We start from the raw sequence: 6281 nt of genomic DNA on the forward strand, positions 1-6281 counted from the left end.
TCTCCAGCTATGGTCTGGCATTATAAAAAGCCAATGATAGCATAGTTGAAAAGAGTTGTATAATTTGAAGGTATCAATCTTCGACTCTAAATATTTTAATTGCCATAAATTTGTTCTTTAAAATACACCTTGAATGAATGTTCTAGAAGTTGGTTCTAAACTTTCTGAACACCAGCACCACACAATACATCTAATATGCTGTACAGATGTGGGAAATCTGGTCAGCACATAGCACTTCACTGACCATTAACAGCTCATTATGTGACGTGCACATAGTGACTTAGAAATCCTAGCTTTTTTTATTTATTTATTTACTTATTTATTAAAGATAAAACAAAAACAAACAAATCAGAATAGGACTAAACAAAGTAACAGGGGTAAAAAAGAGCCAAAGGAAAAAGCATGAGAAACACATACAGAGGCAGACACACATAGGATCCCATAAAACACAAAATCGCAAATCATAATATATACACAAAGGACATGTAAGGTTAAAAAAAAAATGTCCTCACAAAACCTCCAAAAAAAAAAAAAAAAAAAGAAATCCTAGCTGTTGAGGCCCAAAGCACCTCTGACATGTACTGTTTTGCAACAAACAAAATCACAATAAATAATTGAAATTTTGGTCGAAGGTCTCAAATGCCTAAATATTGCAGAAAAAAGAGATACTTTCCATAGCACAATAACAATTGCTATCGTCGTTACTGTAACCACTACAACTCTACCTGTGCTGAGATCAGCACAGGCCTTCTATTTAGGCCAGTTTTAGCAGATAGCACATGTCTTCATTAGAAACATACCTAAGGTCTTTTGAGAACAATATATAACCAGTTAAAAAGAAACAGAGGGCATAAAGCTCTCGCTTATGAGATGACTATGTTCTCAAGAGTTGATGTGCAGCTTGTGTGACAATACACATATTGATTAGGTTGTGGTAATCGATGGGGACATGCATATATATGATACACTTTACATATAAAAATCATCACGTTGTAAACTTTCTATGTCAATAACTGTACCAATAAAATATCTTAAAATAATAAAGATGAAAATGAGTGTCAGGAAGTGGGAATTACCCTACGTTTCTACTGCCATGTTCTTCATTCATATGAGGAAGTCTCTCCGAAGTAGAGCCACCTCCTCTTCTTGACACTAACCTCACCCTTCCAACCTTCCTGGGAATTTTGTGCACTGGACTATCTTTCTTTCCCATTTTCCCCCAGATCTCCTTGAATTTCCTGAATTCTTTGTTCTTCTTCTCCTTCAACTGCGGTCTATTGTCTCAGCTTTCCCTTCTACATACCTATGAACAATACAGCGCGTTTATCTTCCTCTTTTCCCCTACTCCTTGACTCCTGCTTTCCTAGCTTTCACTCCCTCTGCTCTCTTTCAATGGTGTCTTTATTATCTTAATGATTTCTTATTCTGAACCAAACACTTTGTCATTAACTAACCTGACGTTTCCCACCAAGATAGACCAGGCTGGCTTCGAACTCACAAAGATCCACCGATCTCTGCCTCCCGAGTGCTGGGATTAAAGACGTGTGCCACCACTGCCCGGCTCCTCTGATTTCTAAGACTCTAGTCTTCCCTGGTTATCTTTGTATCTCTGGACATCCCTTTTCTCTCCTTTGTCAGTTTATCTTCCTTTGCCAAATCTCCAGATGCTCCTGGAAACTCAGTGTGATGGACTCAAATCACCTTTTAGGCCCTTCCATTTTTTAAAAATAATCATAAATATGACATAATTTAATGGGTTGATATGGGGTGACTGACTAATAAATATGGAAGTGAACGCTGCTACAGTCTCACTATATGACATGCACTCTTCTTCATACTTTATCAAAGTATGATACAATAACCCAGTGAAACGGTAATATTTTTTCTTTTTTACAAGCGAAGAATTTGAGCCATTTGAACCAGGCCCTGTTTCTAGGGTCCACATTCACTCTCTTGCCATTCAGAAGAATGGACATAATAAGACTAAATTGGAAAAAATATATAAGATGTGTTTTGGCTAATATTCCCCTTCCCCTGTAGGTTGCTCTCAAACCTGTAGGAGTAGAATTTAGCCCTATCTTTTCAGTAGGAGTATCAGCTAATGCTGTTAGTTTCACATGGTAAAATTTATCCTTTAAGTAGCGATTATAAATGTATGCTCCAAGAAAGCTTCTTTCTGTCTTTATAGTTTAAAGCAATTTGCGGCATTAGCCCCATATATAGTGATACACTATAACACCATACACAGCCAAATTCTTTCATTGTGTTGTAGTGGGCATCACATTCTCTGTCTCAGGATGGAATTGATCCTGCAAACCCCCCTCCATTTTCACTTTCATTTTCTCTCTATATAATTTCATATATTCTCTTGACTTCTAGCACCATCCATACTGTATGAACTCTGAATTTATATCTCAAGGCTAATTCTTTTATCCTCTGAGATCCAGGTTCAATCTCTGCTAATAGTCACTCCAAACCTAAAATAGGCAAAATGAATTCATGCCTTTCCTCTGATTTCTTCAAAACACAATTGTATCTAATATCATATCCCATCACAGTAGATGACAACCGTTGCCTATGCTCAAAATCTGGGGTCAACTTTGACACCTTTGTATTTTTCTTTTCAGTTTTTCCTGTACCAAATAAATCAAGTTCTATACTAGTCAATTTTCTATTACCGTGACAAAATACCATGGCCAGAATCAACTTAAAGGAGAAAGTTTATTTCGACTTATGATTCCAGAAAGTTGAGTCCGTAATAGTGGGGACCACACGACAGCAGGCAGCTGGAGTAGGAAACTGACCAATCACATTTAATTAGTGCATCAGGGAACAGAGTGTGTTGGAAGTGGAGCTAGATCATAAACTCGCAAAGCCCATCTCTAGTGCTGTTCTTCCTCAACAAGTCTGCTCACCCTCAAAGTTCCATAGCCTCTCAAATAGTGCCACACCCTGGAGACCACATCTTCAAATACACGGGTCTGGGTGGGAACATTTCTTATTCTGTTTCTGAATTTTCTCCAATTGCAACATATAGTTAAGAAAATTGTTTTTTTTTCTTTCATATTGTCTTCATTTTAACATTCTTAACCAATTGGTTACCATTTATCCAGTAAAAATTTTAGAATCCCAACATACCCACAAAAAACTGGTACATAAAAGCTAAAATAATCCTGGCTCCATTCCCCTTTCAATGCATCCGGTCTTTTCACAGACATTTCTCATGGGTTTCCTGCCACTGGGGATAGAGTGCACTCTTCTTCCAATTCTGTGGGGGAAGTCCAGTGGCCAACAGTTGTGGCAGTGGCAACATATTGCTTTTTTGTTGTTGTTGTTGTTGTTGTTTGTTTGTTTGTTTTTGTGGGGTTTTTTTGGTTTTTGTTTTGTTTTGTTTTGTTTGTATTAAAGGTATCCTAGTGCCCTACCCAAACTTCAAAGAGAAAAATAAATCCTAAACATTGCTGTGGCTTTTAACCTCCAAGGCCTTCTCCTGGAACAAAACAACAAAGAGAACCTTGTGTCTCACTAGCAAAAACCAGGTGAGGACTTTAGGGGCTGTCAGCTGTAAATCATCTGCTGACTTATTGTCATTACAGTTCATCAATACGAGGGAAATTAGATTCTCAAACACTAATTGTCAACGTTTGCCTGAATAGTCCGGACAACAGATGATTCCTCGAGTCTGAAATGTCAGACAACGAGGAAGGAAATAAGATTAAGCCTTTTAGATACCACACCCCCAGATCAGCAGGGCCCTAAAGAATGAAACAGACCAGAGTCGTCACAGAAAGTTGAAGCATTCCATTCTTTCCCTTCTGAGACTTGTTTTCCTCAGCTCTGTGCCTCGGAGTTAATTATAACACCTAGCAGGTGCTTCTCCTGCTTCACATGGTGGAAGAAGAAAGGTGGAAAGAAGCGAGGAAGGGAAGGGCTGAGCGAGCAGAACTACTACACGGGTTGGAGCCAGATGATGCTATGCCACCAGGATAGGATTTTCCCGTTTCTATCCAGCAACACAAGAATGCAAGTCCTGACGGATTTCTGTCTTTCAGACTCATGCATTTTTCATAGTTTTGTGTGTCATGGTTTTAGTTTATTTATTGCTTCCTGGTTTTGGAAATGTCAACTTCTGGGATGTGCAAGAGGACATTCTAGTAATGTATCAAGTTGAGTGACAGGGAAGGGTGAGGAAGGGGATCAGGGAAGGTTCATCAAATAGGAGCGTGTGTGAAGAAGAATTATGAAAGCCTATTATCTTGCAACTCAGATTTAAAAAAAAAAACATAATATGATCGCAGAGCCCACCTAACATGGCAGAATGGGGAAGGGGGCAGCAAACTGAAAGCTAAGGCAAGTTACCAAGTGTTAGAAGAAGTATGTTGATTGACATTAATGACTGACGTAAGAACGAATCTATAACTCTTCCCAGCAGTGATGGTGGTGATAGTGGGATTTCAGAGTAATTTAAAAGAAAACAAATACCAGTTGGATATTCTGGATTTTAAGATATTTTATTGATGTGCTGTTATGGCTGGAGACTACAGAAACTAGGCTATGAATATCTCCGGTTCAGGTTTCAAATCTGTTACGAAACTTAAAACTAAAACAGGAAATAACCTATTTACTAGATGTTTCCTAAGCACCTGAAGTCCTTTACAGCCGCTTTAACTCCTTTGAGAGTCAGGAGTCCCAGTGCAACTGTAACCTGAACCCCTAGTGGAAGAACGTGTGTCTCAGCGCCCCCTAGTGACACCGTCCTGAGCGTTTGCTACAGAAGCATGAGCAGGAATGGGCCTGTATTCCAATTCACACATAATGATATAATTTAACACAATAATATACAATATGTAATTAACTTTTATGACCATGTAAGGTTAAAACAGTGTTAACTTTCTCCAAGATTTGTTTGCAAAAGATAAATTACAAAGTTCAGAAACTTGTATTTCCTTGTTTGTGAGGATAATGGGAGAAAAATTGCCAGCAAAAAGTGTTTATTGGGCTGTTGAATAGTGCATCCAAAATATACTCTACTTTGGATTAAGGCGGTCCTTCCTACATGTATGTAGTCTTAAAGAACCACGGGAGTCCAAGGGAGCTCATTCTTTGCTTAGACACCCCTCAGACAAGCAAGCCCAGAGGACTATACTCCACCATCCTCCAGCATTTCACCCTGTCCGTGCTCCATGGTGTTCTCTGGTGTCTACCATTGTGGTCCCGGTTGGTTGCCATTACTGTGCCATTGCCGTGTTTCCGAGTTCTCCAGACCGTAACTGTTTCAAGGTCTGGTGCTTAGGCACATAGTCAGTCTCTTTAGCTACTAATGTACTCTCTGCCTTGGTCTCACTCAAATTTTCTTCTTTCATCTTCCATCTCCAAATAGACTTAATAAAGAGTTATTATATCTATAACAGTGATGAAAATTTCCAAAAGAGGTGGAAAAATGATCTGTGAAAATCTCAGAAGGTCTGAACAATTTTCTTGGTGGCATAGAGCCTAAAACTTAGGGTAAACCACTCATTTGTGTGGGTCGCTGCCATAAAGGTTAAAAAAGAAAAAAAAATCACCTGATCACCTATTTTATAGCATTGCATGCATAGGTAATTTAAAAGTATAAAAGATTTAGCCTGCTGGCATGCGAAAGACAAGTTCTGCATAATAGGATTATAAAATGACCAACTCCTCAATTAGCAATTTAAGTCCAGAGACAGCAGTTGAAAATACCTCACCAGATCACAGGGACAGCCGGAGTGAGTAGGTTTCCTGTCATATTCGGCAACAGCTGTGCCTGTATCAAGTTAGCCAAATCCAATTTCTGCCTTTCAAGGGCACTTGTGGGGGCCACGCACCTTCTCTGTCCACAGGGAGAGTTTGATAAATAGCACACCTTTCCTCCCACCTTAAGTAAAAGTATGTCGTACCCACCTCACAGAAGCTACAGCTAGCCCGGAGCGTTTGCCCATGCCCTAGAAACTTGTGTTTGTAGCTCCTTCCGTGATGAGTAGAAATATGCATGAGGTATTACCCAGCAGTCTGTCCTCCCTGAGTGGGAGACATCCAGAAAGGGAGTAGAGGTTTTTTCCATTCTAACCCCGCCTTGCCTAGCTCACTGTCTGTCCCATCAACACTGCCTAACCCAAGACTTCACTTCTCCTTCCTGTTTAGACTTTCAGACTTCAAAAGAATCTATCACCCGTCTTTCTAAAACCTGGGCCTTGCCTAGGAATTTTCTTTTAATATCCGTCACTCAGTGCTTCCAGCCACTGTATCAGATCTAAAGCTCA

This window comes from Chionomys nivalis, chromosome 7 (assembly GCF_950005125.1).
Source record: "Chionomys nivalis chromosome 7, mChiNiv1.1, whole genome shotgun sequence".
NCBI classification, from domain to species: Eukaryota; Metazoa; Chordata; class Mammalia; order Rodentia; family Cricetidae; genus Chionomys; species Chionomys nivalis.